Source organism: Petaurus breviceps, unplaced genomic scaffold (genome assembly GCF_028583685.1).
Source record: "Petaurus breviceps papuanus isolate PSGF00001 unplaced genomic scaffold, PetGlider_PUasm1.0 243, whole genome shotgun sequence".
NCBI lineage: Eukaryota > Metazoa > Chordata > Mammalia > Diprotodontia > Petauridae > Petaurus > Petaurus breviceps.
In genome coordinates, this window is record NW_027185931.1 from 767,981 (window position 1) to 782,957 (window position 14,977).

Here is a 14,977-nt window from a genome sequence, read left to right on the forward strand (position 1 = left end):
GAATTTTCTGATGTTTCCTAAGATATGAATTCTTTTGGAAGGCCTTTCTGCATTCAGTGCATTCATAGATCTTTTCTTCTCTGTGAATTCTTTGGTACAGAGTAAAATCAGTATCTTCAAGGAAAGTCTTCCCACATTCATTATAAGTAGAAAATTTCTTTCCAGTATGTACTTTATGGTTTTCAATACAGTCAAAATTATAGCTAAAGGATTTCTGACATTTATTGTCATTAGAAAATATTTTCTTTAAACAAGTTCTATATTGTTTTACATCTGAATATTTTCTGAAGTTCTTTCTCTGTCTATTGTATTTATGAAGAAGATTCTTTCCTATAAAAAATTGCTTCTGTAGTTGTAGAATAGAGCTTTTGTCATTTTTGTATTCATGGACACTCACTTCATTGGAAGATTTCCTTTTAGTGGTTTTCATTTGTCTTAAATGTTGATCCTCCTTGCTCTGCTCCTCATTTAACCTTGAATAACAATCCCAGCCTCCCCTCAACATCAAGATCCAAGGAGAATCCCTTAAGAGCCTTTTTTTAGATGATTCTTCCATAGTAAGGCCAAACTCTGGCATTGACTCTTTGATTTGAAGCCTAGTGTCTGAATCTGAAAGAAATAAAGACAACAAATAATCTTTCTCCTAGATGAATCTTCTTTTTAAAATTTTTTCTTGTTTCCCTAATTTTCTTAAGTAACAAAGCTGTAGTCAATGATTATATTTACTCAGCATCAATTCTTAGAAGTTACATCTTTTTTTCTGTATTCCTAACTATCACTCCTTATGGCCAGATGCCACAAATTATCCAGATAATCCCCACTGTCACCAGAATAGGAGAACAAAGTAACCAGGAAAATTTCTGTAGCAATGTCTTATGACTTTCATGTTTAGGGTAGAGTCCTAATAATGTAATTACAGGGTAAAAGAAAAGGAAGGATTTTAAAGTTCTTTTATTTTGTTTTCAAAAACACTCCATCAAGTGCCAGCTGTACCAAGAGTGTAAATGCATCCTAGATTTCCAACATTTCAAATGATTTTGTTTTAATTTGGAGTTCCCTGATAAATTAAATTTTTTCATTAGATTACTAATGGGTTCTGTTGTCTTCTTTCTATCAAGAGATGCCTGTTCAGGCGGAGCAAAGATGTGAAGAGGCAGGGATTCGCCTGAGCTCTCTCCACAGCCCCTCTTAGGACCTTTCAGTAAGGCCCTAAGACAAATTTGGGAGCAGCAGGACCAAGAAAAGGGTGGCTTGAAACAATTCTCCCGCTCGAGCCAACTTAGAAGGTTGGCGGGAAAGGTCTATCATGCTGGGATGACCGTGGAGCATAGATCGGACTCCAGGAAACCAGGAGTAGGCCTACAGAGCTACAGAATCAGCAGCGGCAGTGCTGCTTCCAGAGCCCTCCGCCCACAAACAGGGCCAAACAACTGGTCAGAAGGAGATCACAAGAGTCTCTGCTGGCACGGGGGTCAGGACTCAGTTGTTTTGCCCACACTCAGATCTGGGTCTCCCTCTTGGGAGGCAGTCCCAGGGCAGGGAGGAGGGCTAGCACACCAGAGCATGTGGCTGCAGAAGGGCAGCACCCTTATGACCCTTCCAGGGTAGAAAAGAGTGCTTGTGGTCACTCACAGACCAGCGCACAGGTCAGGAGAGGAGCAAATACACTTCCTCTCTAGATTATACCGCCTTGGAAGGCCCCCAGAAGGATCTCTGAAAACAGCTGCACAAAACCCCTAAAGCTTGGGACAGTGTGCTCTGTCCACCCTGGAAGCACAGCACCACTTTAGCAGAGAGTTAAAAGTAAAAAAAATAGACTGAAAAATAAACAAACAACAGAAAATTTCTCATCACAGAATGTTACTATGTTGGCAAGAAAGCTCAAAACACACACTCAAATGAAGATAGCAAAGTCAAAACTCCAACATATGAAGCCTTCAAGAAAAATACGCATTGGTCTTTGGCCATGGAAGCCTCAAAAAGGATTATGAAAATCAAGTAAGAGAGGTAGAAGAAACATTGGGAAGAGAAATGAGAGTGATGCAAGAAAATAATAAAAAAAAGAGTCAACACGTTGGTAAAGGAGGCACAAAAAAACTACTGAAAAAAAAAATACCTTTAAAAACAGACTAGGTAAAATGGTAAAAAAAGGTACAAAAAGCCAGTGAGGAGAAGGATGTCTTGGAAACCAGAATTAGCTAAATGGAAAAAGATATAATTCCTAAAAAATTAGACTTTAGCAAGTGGAAGCTAATGATTCTATGAGACATCAAGAAACAATAAAGCAAAACCAAAAGAATGAAAAAAATAGGAGACAATGGGAAATATCTAGTTAGAAAAATCTAGAAAAGTTTTCTAGACCTAGAAAACAGATTCAGGTGAGAGAATTTTAAAATTACTGGACTACCTGAAAGCCATGATCAGAAAAAGAGCCCAGACATCATCTTTCAAGAAATTATCAAGGAAAATTGCCCTGATATTCTAGAACCATAGTGTAAGATAGAAATTGAAGGGATCCACCAATCATTTCCTGAAAGATATCCCAAAATGAAAACTCCCAAGAATACTATAGTCAGATAGGGGAGAATATTGAAAGCAGCCAGAAAGAAACAATTCAATATTATGGAGTGATAACAAAAGATTTAACAGCTTTGACCTTAAAGGATCATCTACCCAGCAAAACTGAGTATTGTCCTTCAGGGAGAAAAAATGGATATTCAATGAAATAGAGGATGTTCAGTCATTTCTGATGAAAAGACCAGAGCTGAACACATCACTAGCCCATGAAACTCTACTTCAGTATCAGACTACAGGACTAATTAGACATAGGTCTAATTCTTTACCATGTTTCAGAAAGCAGCTTGAGGACTGTAGGAACCAGCTTTGTCTTCTGAGCTAATAAAGAAAACGGGGACATGGCAATCACTCTGGGGCACCTGTCTCCCCTGTAGCTCTTCCTCTGGCACCAACTGGTAAGAATGTATCCATTATGAATCCGCTGATGCCTCAGGAGTGAATCCTAGCCCTGCTCTCTTCCAGGAAGAGTGGGCAGTCTGGCATGGACCATAAGTGAGTATAAGACACACCTGAAAGATGGTGGGCGAAAGGTCACTGAGCAGATAATGGGTTTAAAAATTGGTTCATGTAACTTCCAAATCTCCAGACTTGGAAGTCACCCCATTATTCTTCTAGAGTGCTGTGGATGCCAGCTCTTAGGGAATATAATGTGAATACACAGTAGCAGGTCTAAAAGAGTTCATAAAGGGGCAGCTAGGTGGCGCAGTGAATAGAGCACCAGTCCTGGAGTCAGGAGGACCTGAGTTCAAATCTGACCTCAGACACTTATCACAAAAACTAGCTGTGTGACCTTGGGCAAGTCACTTACTCCCAACTGCCCTCCAAAAAGAAAAAAAGAAAAGAAAAAAAAAGAGTTCATAAAGCCTTTGACCTAGTGACATCACTCTTAGGGGTGTACCCTAAGGAGAGCACTGAAAGTAAATGAAGACCACTTCATAAAAATATAGTGAACTTCAAAACTATTGTTTGTATTGACAGAAAGCTGAAAATAAGTCTATGGTGCAATGTCTGGGTTACAGCTGGACAAAGTCTGGCATATGAAAATACTGTCTGACCTTCATTATTGTGTTTTCCTACTAAATTAAATGGAATAAAAGAAGAAGTATAGGAAGAAGGATGGCATCATGAGAAATACAAGATCAGAAACCATACAATGACTATACATGGCCAAAAAATAAGCAATAGAATACTAAAACTAGGAAACAAAGATATCAGAAGGGAACGCAAAGGCAAACAGGGCACATTTCTTATTATTTCTTTCAATTTAATATTTAAAAGAGAGAAAGAGGATTGATCTGAAGAGCAGCAAGGCAGGCAGTGTTTAAAACACTTGGAGTCCTGTATTAAAAGTTTTCGACAATCATTACATACTTGAAATTTCTCTAATACAAACTGATGTTGAGTCCAATGATTTCTCAGGAGAAAAAGCTAGACTCAACCACTTTATTCTCATAAGGCTTCCTTCCAAAGTCTTGAGTCTGATGTCAAAAACTCAACACATACTCCTTCAGAGAAGAAATTCCCAGTTTAATGATGTTTTTTGAAATTTCTGGCCAGCATCTTCCACTTCACATCAGAAGAAAACAAAGGGATTTCTCACCTTTGATTGACTTCCACATCACTCAGTTATTATTTTTATGTTATTTTCTTGCATTGGAAAGGAGCTGGAAGCCCTTTTTGTGTGAATCCCATTTATGGAGATTCTTCCATACAAATAACTACAGGAATGTACCTTAGAATTGGAGACTAGGAGTCCATGAAGGACACACAAGTCTTGTCTGGGATCACATGGTGGATTAGAATTCACCTATATGTACATGGCCCCATGAAGCTCATCTATCTGTTTTCTGGCAGTACACCAAAGCTTCTGCCATCTGCAGCATATGCATGGGTGCTCACTTTGGTGGAAGGGTTCCTTTTGGAGATTTTGATTTTTCTCCAATGTTTCTACACATTGCTCTAATGTTTTTCTAATATGGCATCAACTAGGCTTCACCAAACTTACAGATAAAAGGAACAATATGTTATGAATCTTCATCGGGATGGTTCAAATATAAAAGTGTCCAGCTAGGTGGTTTGGGTCTAGTCTCTCACTCAAGAGAAAAACAGAAAATGCCCTTGTCATTTTAGACTTGGCTGATAGAGAGTGTTTGCCATTACTGAAGATCTTCCAGTAGAGAGCCTGGGCAGTGTGTCCCCACCCTGGGGTGGGGGGGGGGGAGGATCAGGTACTTTTCTGCTCTGACATTCAAGAATACCATGATAAAGTGATGACTAAAGAATCGAAGAAAGCAAAGAACTATCCCTGAATGAACCTCCTCTGAGACTGGAGGGACAAGAAAAGATGGCTGCTTGAGGGGCTGAGGTGAAGATGCAGTGCCATGTAAGGGCTCATGACAGGCAACCTCAGCGGTTCTTCACAGGTGCAGAGAACTGGAAAATAGCTTCCCCACCAGGAATGACTCTGAGCTTCTGCATAATACAATCCAATCAGCAGGTTTTTACTCACTTACCTGGACGTCTGCTTCTTGGAAATTGAAGCTCAGGTATCTCAGGTGCCTCCCCTTGCACCAACTGAGAGATCACATCTGGCCTGGCAACCACACAGCCTGATCAATGCAAAAAGCAAAGTGGGACAGATGGAGGGAGGGTGGAAGACAGTGACAAAGGGGTAGGGAGGGAGAGAGAGACAAGAGAGAGTGCTCAGAATCCAATCCTAGCTCCCCTCTCTTCCAGGGAATTCAAGGAGGGTCCAGAGGGCAGCACAAGAGACATCTTGTTCTGGTGGGTGTTCCTAGGAAATACAGGGAATGGGGCACAGTGCAGATTTGGGCTCAGCAAGAAAACCGGTTCATAGGACCCCCTTCTTGCTAAGATCCTGTGGAACTCTCCTGTCTTTAAAGGCCCGCACTGGGGGTTTCGGGAGAGCCTCTGGTCAGTTTCTAGCTTTACAAACCCAGAACCCTCCTGGGGACAGCAGCCCGTGCTGGGCATCCTGTCTCTCGGTCACAGAAGCCTTCTTTAGCCCTTTCAGTCTTTTTAAAGCCAAAGCCTCACAGCTAAAGGGCAGACGCGTCCCCAGCACACACTACGGGAGAAAACAGTGACCCTCTGACGGGAGGACGCAGCTCCGGGGAGCCTCCTCACCCAGGCTGACCAGGTTCCTGTAGTTCTCCAGCATCACCTCCCGGTACAGCTGCTTCTGCGCCGGGCCCAGGCAGCCCCACTCCTCCCGGGTGAAGTCCACGGCCACGTCCTCGAAGGTCACTGACTCCTGAAACAGTCCATCATTCATTCAATGGGCTTCCCGGGCCCCGATGGAGAGCGGAGTCTCCTGCCGGGAGCTCATTCCGCCCCCTAACTTACTGAGCTCAGTGTTTTCTGAAAACAGGTTAAAAAGCAGAGCACATGGAGGTGCCCGGAGCTGGGGGAGGGGAGGGAGCCCCTCCAGAATCACGCCCGCGGGTCAGGCGGGGGGCGAGCCGGCCGTCCCAAGGGGCTGCGCCCCGAGCCACAGCCAGAGCCCCGTCTCACTGCCGTCCCCAGCCCGGGGCACAAGGCCTGGCACACAGCCGGGGTCAGTGGCCCTGTCTGCTGGGGAGGGAGGGTCCCGCTCACCTGGGGGGCCATGGCGGCCGCTCGGCTCTTCTGCCCTTAGGCCTGGGCAGGGTCCTCTCCTGGGGAAGAGAAGGGAGCCGTGAGCGAGGCTGGGAGAAAGGGGGCCGTGCCCCTGGGGGGCGGACCGGCAGGGCCAAAGGCGCGGCTGCGGGAACGAAGGAGGGGCGGAGATCCTGAGGCCTCCTGCCGGGGCTTCATGCTGACCCCAAGGCAGCCCTGGCCCCGCTTCCCAGGGGGGTAAACTGAGGCAGCAGCCCCTCCTGGACGTGCAGGCCCCCAGGGGATATCGAGGCAGAGACAAGGCCTGGACGGGCTGGGGGACAATGGAGGGGCAATGGGGGGAGGCGGCCACCTCCCAGGGAGAAGAAGGGGTGTGGCCGGAAGACCACCACGGGGCCTCCGCAGCTGCCCAATAGGCGCCTCGTCTCGCGGAGGGGGCGGGGAAAAGAGGCCCTGGGGCGAGGTGGGGAGGGCGCGCGTGGAGCGCCCCTTCTGCCCTCTCCGCGAAGCCTGAAACAGTGCCGCGCCCCGGGGGCCGCAGCTCTGGCGGGCACCTGGGGCGGGCGATCTGTGGGGCCGCTTCCCCTTCCCACCCATGGGGCAAGTGGCCCTGCCTCACCTCCAGCGCCTAGATCCCCCTCAGGGACCCCCGGCTGGACTGAAATGACCGTCGGGACAAAACGGGGGGGGGGGGGGGGGGGGGGGGGGGGTCTGGAAAGCGGAAGTTACGTCATGCGCTGACTAGGCCTTCTGGGAAACGTAGTTCGGAAGGTGGGAGAGGTGGGTGCGCTTGCGCACTGATTCTGGGCTTCTCCGCCTAGTCCTGCCTGTGTGGCCCAAGCCGGCCTTACTCCAGTCAGCCAGCTGGCCCGGTGGCCCCGGGTCTGCTGTAGAGGCTGGAGGGCCTGAGTTTAAAGGCAGCAGAGGCACTCCCTTAACCTGGTGTCTGCCTCAGTTTCCTCGTCTGACACATGGGGTCCGCCCCCAGCGGTTAGTAAAGCCCTTAGAGCAGTCCCTGTGTGAGGGAGCCGAGCAGCCCTCCCCACTCGGGCCGCGACCCCCTGGTCAGACGCATGGCTTGTCATGACCCAGCCAACCAGCATTTATTAGGCGCCGCGTAGAGTCCGGTGCGGTCACGTGGAGGGCTTGGGCCGACAGCTGGAGGCCTCTTCCCAAAGGGACCGCAGAGAGAAAGAAGGCGCTGGGGGCCGTGCAGACAGCGGGACCCCCACTGTGCTGGAGAGCTCTGCCCCACCGGGATGTCCCCGGACAGTGACCGCTGCACACAGCTGTCTGCGACTCCGGAGCCCCCCAAGACCTGGTTGATCTCCCAACCTCCCGATGGCCTGCCCTCTGTTCACTTTCCTATCTCTCTCCCCCGTTAGACTTCGAGCCTTTACTAATCACCTACCAGCCTCCCTGGCCACTGCTAAAGTTGTCCCAAAGTTGTGGAAAACTCCATACATGGGCGTATCTCCCTTGGTTCCTTGGAGTTGCCGGCCAATTGCCCATCTGCCAAAGCCAATTTTGCATTTCTTGATTCACCAAGGTGGGAAGAATTACTCTCCAGGAGAATTTTGGAATCCCCTGGATTGATGAGGGATAGCTCCCAATAGGTTCAGCAGGAACTCTGATCGTATCTAAGACCAGAAAACCTTCGCGTCTGGAAAGAATTCAAGGTCTCTCCTTAGTTGGAGTGAGAGTTGTCGAAGTTGATTGTTACGCTTCTATAGAAGCGGGCCAGAGTCCTTAGGGGACCTGCAAGTGAGAGGGGTACAGGCTTTTACTTTGAAAGGGTAGGGCTGCCATTGTCAGGGCGGACCAGACGGGAGGGGCCTCAATGCATAGATAAAGGTTAGGGCTGACTGAGAGGAACTTGTGACTACAGTGCATAGACAGTTTAGATGAGATTTGGGCCAGACCAGAGGAGACATGGAGAGATTAAGTAAGAACAAAGAAGTCACAAGGTGTTGCCTAGGCAGAGTGCAGATAGGGGGAAGGGACAGAGTTTGAGGTTGGGAAAGGGATTTCACAGATTACAATTTTACAATACAAATTGCAGTTACAACTGCACAGACTGGTCTTACAAATTGGTTCCACAAACTGACCTAGACCCCAGGTACCCCGTCAGTTCTGTACAAAAAGCATGCACACTTTGCACTGTATGTGTCCTCCGGCCATGCAATGTTAACAAACACTGCCAAAGCTCAAAAAGTGGTCCTGAGTGGAGAAAAGTTTAAGAAGCCCAGCTCTAGGTTGGGGAATTCCCCCAAAGTGCCAAACTCTCAGAACTCAAAAAAAGGCAAAGGAAAAATCCCTGGTCCCAAGGAGCTAATGAAGGGAGAAGAAGGTTTAGGACACAGCCCTAGGACCAACCCCCAGTTAGCAGGTGTTACCAGGCACAGCACCCAACAGTCCAGAAGGAGGAAATGAGGGTTTCCACTAGGCTGTTGCCAGTATCAGCAGAAGAAAGGGGGCCTATGTGAAAGACGTTACAGAGGTAAAATCAACAGGCCTTAAGGATTGCTGTGACCCAAATAGTAGTAGGGAAGTTAGGAAGGAGGGAAGATGTGTGAGGAAAGATAATGAGTTCACTATGGGATGTATGGAATTTAAGATGTCTACAGAACACCCAGTTCAAAATGTTCATTAGTGTTCAGAGTTGGAGATGTGAGACTGGAGGTCAGCAGAGTGGTTAGGACTGGAGGAGTACATGTGAAAATCCTTAACATGGAGATGACAATTGAGTTCATCGAATGCATGTGGTCAACAAGTGAAATAATGTAGAGGGAGAGATGAAGAGAAGAGGGCAGCCACAAGCAACAGGCATGACTTGGATAAAGATCCAGTAAAGGAGCCTGAGAAGGAATGGTTAGGCAGATAAGAGAACCTGGGGAGAATGGTATAATAAACTTCAAGAGTCAGAAGTGTCAAGGAGGCTGATCAACCATGTCAAAAGCTGCAGAGAGATCAAGAAGAGGATTGAGAAAAAGCCAATGGACTTGGCCACTAAGAGATTATTGGAACCTTAAAGAGAACAGTTTCAGTTGAATGATGAGATTGGAGCTCTAAGTAGAGTGAGAGGTAAGGCAATGGATGTGCCTACTGCAGATGAGCTTCTCAAGAAGTTTAGGCATACAGGGTGGCTAGGTGGTGCAGTGGGAAAGCACCGGCCCCAGAGCCAGGAGGACCTGAGTTCAGATCCGGCCTCAGACACTCAACACAAAAAAACTAGCCATGTAACCTTGGGCAAGTTGCCCCAATTGCCTGCCAAAAGGCAAAAAAGAAGAAGAAGAAGTTTAGCCATAAAAGGCCAGAGAGATATGGGATGACAGTTTCTGGGGAAGGATGAATCAAGCAAATATTTCTGAAGAAGAGGGAGACAACAGAAAAGCAGCCAGTAGACTAGAAGAGAGAGAAGATAAGCAACGGAATGGGCTCACTTGTAGAGGCTCACATTGACCTTGGCAAGAAGGGAGGGAAAGGAGGAGCAAACAGTGTCAGAAGGCATCTGAGTGACATAAGATCAAGAGGAGTGGAGAAGGGAATGGCCTCTGCAATGCCAAGCAAAGGCAACTTCCCAAGGTTCAAAATACCAGCATAGCTGCTCTCCATTTTATTCAGTGACAAAGTAAGAACAGAGAGAATCAACATATAGCATAATTCAAAATGCAGCATTTACCAAGTGTGATTTAATCAAGTACTACCCCACCCCAGGACATTACATTCATTTAATCAGTCACAAAGTCCCTCTTCTAAATACTACTCCACCCCTAGGCTGTATATTTATTTAGTCCATCACAAAGCCGCTGTTCTCAAATGGAGATTAGTTTCCAATCATAACTAAAGTACATTCATTTTTTTAATCACAGAGCACAAAAAGGTCAAAAGTTCCCCACCCTTGGATCACAATTGAATCTACCCCAGAGTTACAACAAGCTTAAGCACAGCATTTACTACCCAAAGAGAGGTCTTTTCTTCATCTTGACACAAGGCAAGTTCTCAGCAATCTTTGTTCCTGGGGAGACATAGCTTAGCAAGATCACAAGATACATTGCCAGTCTCTTCGTTAATTCATCCTCTGTCTGCAGAACAGTCCTAGGACCCCTGAAAACATTAGCAAAACCCTCTTCCAGGATTTCTGTAAACATACAACAAGAAAATCCTTCTTCAGGGCTTCTGAACCAACAGCAAGGTTCCAAGAATTCTGCAACAACAGGACTGTCCTTCAGTGGACAGAATTCACTCTCTGTCTGCAGAACAGTCTCAGGAGCTCTTAAGCAACAGCCAGGTTCCAGAACTTCTGCAACAACATGACTGTCTTTCACCAGTGGACAAATCTGGCAAAACAACATCAAAACAGACAGACAAAGTACCAGCAAAACAGCCATGTCTCCTCAGTCCTTGGCAGCTCTGGGTGGCAGCTCTCAAAAGTCCAGGGCAATTCAAAGTGGCCCTCAGCAATCCTCTCAGTCTATCTCTGCCTCCAAGGTGCTGCTTCCAAAAAATTCTCCTGTCTCTCTCTTGTGTCTCTCCAAATCTATGGCACCAGCTCCTCCTAGTTCAGCACTCTCTTTTCACGTCAACAAGTCCATCCCACAATTGGGATTCACAAGCTCTGGGTTTTAACACAATCAAACCAAAAACCAAGCCAATACAGGGGGATCTTTAAATTACATTACTATTACAGCCTCATATGAGCCAATGTTCTCAGCTGAGAGGGTGAGAGGATGAGGAACCTGGGGAAGTTTGAGAAGAGATGGAAATGTTTGGAAAAACCACTTGGTGAGGATGGCAAGTTCATTAGGGAGGTGTAAAAGGGATGCCCGGCAGCAGAGAGGGCCAGAGGAGCTTGTGAAACAGCAGTCTGTAGTGGACCAAGGTCAGGAGGATGGTATGAAGTTCTCTTCCTTTGTTCAGGTGTGTGGTGTGAGTGATAAGAAGACATGGCACTCAAGAGAAGAAAACAGTGTAGAGTTGAACTGGTTCATCAAAGGCTCAAGATGTGGACAGAAGGAGAATATAGCTAGTCCCAGGGTGATGACTTGGGAGAGATCTGAGGGCTTGAGGGAGTGGAGGTAGCAGTGTGGATGAAGAACCAGGTGTGGTAAGGAAGACACAGAGGTGGAAAGCCAATAGAATGTGATCAGATAAGGGCATTTGGGAGTTCTTGAATACTGAAGTGGTGAATAAATGGGTAATAGCAAGATAAAAAGGGGGTGAATACATGGGTAATAGCAAGATAAAAAAGAGGTGAATATATGGCTAATAGCAAGATAAAAAGGGGTGAATATATGGGTAATATCAAGATTAAAAAAGGGGTGAATATATGGGTAATATCAAGATTAAAAAAGGGGTGAATATATGGGTAATAGCAAGATAAAAAATATGACCATCTTTGTGTGTGGCTGATTAAAGAAATTCACATTGAAATGACACCAATGTACTACCTCACACTCATCAACTTGGCCAGGAAAGAAAAGAAATCTGGGAGAGATTTCCATTTTGGGAGAGAAGTATAAAGACAGGTACAATGAGAGAATTAAAAAAACCAAACCAAACCAACTGTTAGCATGCTTTTGGGCTGTAGGCAGCAAAAATGGCATTCAGTCAATAAAAAGAAGCATTTATTCAATACAATACACTAAATCTTTACTAAGAATTAGGCTTACAGACAAAAAAAGAAATAACACTTTATCTCAGAGAGCTTACATACTAATGGAGGAGCTAACATTTCCACAAACAAGTTAATTGAAAATATATACACAGACACATAAAATTACATGGGGCAGCACTAACAACTGAGGCATCAGGAAAGATCATCTGTGGGAAGTGACCCTTGAGATGAGATTTGAAGGAAGTTAGGAATGTCCTGAGGCAAGAGCAAGGCATAAAAGCATTCTGGGTATGTATAGAGGGATGGAGGGAGAGGGCAGGATGTTTGCCATACATGGAAACAACAAGGTGAAGCAAGTTTGACTGGAATGTAGAGTGAGGGGAAAAGATGGGGTAGAGCCAGGAAGGGAAAGACTACCACAGCCAGACAAGCTTGTGTTTTATTGTAGAGGCAATATGTTCTTCACTTAGCTTGAGGTGACACAGAGGAGAGAGTACTGGACAGAAAGTCAGAATGGCCTGAGTTCAAAGCTTGTCTCAGAGAAGAGAGCAGTGAGGCTCTGCACAAGTCACTAACGTTTTTCTGCCTTTGTTTCCATGTCTATAAAATGGATATAACAGAACATCTGCCTCCTAGGGTTGTTGTGAGGATCAAATATGTTTTGCAAAAGAGCTTTGCAAACTTTATAGTGCTAGATAAATGTCAGTTACCACCACCTCCACCTCCATCACCTCCACCATCAGCACCACTACTACATTGTCAGGGTTTTGCCATCCCAAGGCTTTTCTTTCATATGAATTATGGCTAGAGAATCTGAGTTGGAAAACAGGTTATGGACATTCTAATACAATGTTGACCTAAAAAAGAATCCACTGGATGACAGTTCTGAGAAAGTCATTGAAATCACCCTAAGCTTGAGGAAATAGACATGGGAAGAACTCAGTACCACCCATAGTAGTCCATTAAACTTTTAGATATTTCCTTTATGTACAATGTTTTTCCTCACATCAAGACTAAATTTGTCTTTGCAATTTTGTGTAAAGAGAAATATAAGTTGGGGTGCCCTACTATGTGGGCTCAGTGCTTATTTCCTAAGGCTCTAGCCTACACAAGCCAAGCTCCTTTCTTTTTTTTTTAAAGTCATTGAGGGCAGAGCCAAGATGCTGTTTGAGAGGCAGCCAGGAGGGGCATGGATAGAGCACTGGGCCTATGGTCAGACACTTACTAGCTGTGTGACCCTGGGCAAGTCACTTCCCTCATGTACCTCAATAATTCGTGCCTTATTCTACACTCTAACTCCATTACCTGTGTCATACAGTGGATAGAACATTGCATCATTGCCTTCTGCAGTCGTGGATGATCCCTGTATTGATCACAATTCTCACAGCTTTCAAAGCTGACTTTTGCAGAGTTATTTGTATAAACTGGTCTGCTAGTTCTGCTCCTTCTTCAGACTTTAGAAAAGTCTTCCAAATTGCTTTTACAATATTGATGTCAGTAGCATTTTCTTTTTGTTCTAAGCCTTTCCACGTCTCCTTGAAATCATCTGTTCTTCTGTCTTTTACAGCATGGTAGTACTCCATCAACATTTATAAACCATCCCTTCAGCCACTCCTCAGCTGAGGAGTAAGCCTTTCATTTTCAGTTCTTCCTACTGCAAAAAGAGCTGCTATAAATATACTTGTCCATATAGGACCCTTTCTTCTTCCTTTGGTCTCTTTTGGATAAAGGCCTAGCCGTGGGATTGCTGGGTCAAGGGTCACATAATCTTTATGGTTACACCCATTCACGTGTCCACAGGCAGTGCACCAACAGGCCTGTTGGGCTACAGCCCTTCTGACATCGATCATTTCCCTTTTTTGTCTCTGATGAGTTCGGGGTGGAATCTGAGGATTGCTTTGATATGCATCTCTCTGATTAGCAGTGATCTGGAGCCCTGTGTTTTAGCTAGCCGGGTGGCTCTGTTTCAGACACGGTGTTGTATGGTCTCTTCTGGACATCCAGTCGGAGAAGTGGCTGCGTGGTCAGCAGAGACAGGGCAGGTAAGTGCTATCTGAGAGTCATCTGCATGGGGATGTAAGCAGAGCTGGCTCAGGACCTGAGCTCACTGCCCACCCACTCCCCACTTAGGAGGGGCCAGGACCAGCTCAGAGGTTGCGGATCCTGGATCCTTGGCTGACCGCCTCGTCTCATTGGTCAGTTCTCCCTGGACCCTCCATCTTGTGAAAGGAAGAACCTGGGTCGGGGCATCTTGTTCTGGGCCCACCCAACCCTTTCACTGACTTTCTGGCCCTCCCCCTCTCTGCGGGGGCAGGCACTAGATTTGTGTCCCAAGTCTGGCACACAGTAAGCGCTTAATAAAGGCCAGTTTCCTTCTCCCTTGCTAAGTCTGATGAAGTCCAGGGCCAGTTTTGCTACTTGGGATCTGGCCCTGCAGGGCCAGGGGAAGAAGTCCGGGCCTGCCGCCTGGTGCACCATCCCCCGTGGGGTGAGCTTTACAAAGTTCAGCAGCACAAACCACGGCTCCTACGTGATCGCGGACAGCTCCAGACACTGGACGCAGAGCCAGGGGAGCTGGGAGCCCACGACTTCCGTTCCAGACCTGGCCCCGCCCACCAGAGTGAGGGGCGGGGATGAGGGGGGGGGGGGCAGCCATTCTTGTACGTCACTTCCGTTCGGCCTCAGCCTTTGCTTCCCGGTCGCTGCTCGGCTGCTCTGGTGTGCTGGAGCCTGGCTCCCTGGGGCGGTCCCGCTGCCCCAGAGCCAGCGCTCCCATTGGAGGACGCGGGAGCGTCCGGAGCCAATCAGGAGCGCCGCTGCGGCCCGTGGGCCCTCCCCTTCCGGGGCTCCAGCCCAGGCTCTTCCACCTGTGGGAGCGTGCGCCGCTGCCTGATACCCCCGGACCCGGGCCGGCGCCGCGTGCTTCCCCCGCCGCCTGGCGTCGCTCTCGGCTTTCTCCGGCCCAGCACTGCGCGTGGAGGTCAGTTTTGGGGGCTGCTGTCCTCAGGCTCCCCGACCGCGGGCCCCCTGGGGTGGCTGGCCGTCTCCTGCCCCCGCGCGTGGCCGGGCCGGGCGCCGTGGGAAAGGGAGAGCTCGGGGCAGGGACGGGCGGCTCCGAGGCCCAGGGCGTGTCCGCCGTGGGAGGCCCCGCGTGGGTGCTGGGCT

General features: G+C 47.4%; 1 long non-coding RNA gene and 1 pseudogene across 2 annotated transcripts in view; one reads left to right on the forward strand and one right to left on the reverse strand.

Moving 5' to 3' along the window:
* The window catches only part of LOC138167632 (zinc finger protein 583-like), a 9,777-nt pseudogene extending 2,889 nt beyond the window's left edge, over positions 1–6,888 (reverse strand).
* A 7,757-nt stretch (positions 6,889–14,645) lies between these two features.
* LOC138167629 (uncharacterized) overlaps positions 14,646–14,977 on the forward strand; it is a 2,701-nt gene continuing 2,369 nt past the window's right edge. For both annotated transcript variants that reach the window (XR_011169936.1, XR_011169937.1), the window contains exon 1: positions 14,646–14,792. This is a non-coding gene — a long non-coding RNA (uncharacterized lncRNA). The remainder of the gene's footprint in view (positions 14,793–14,977) is intronic.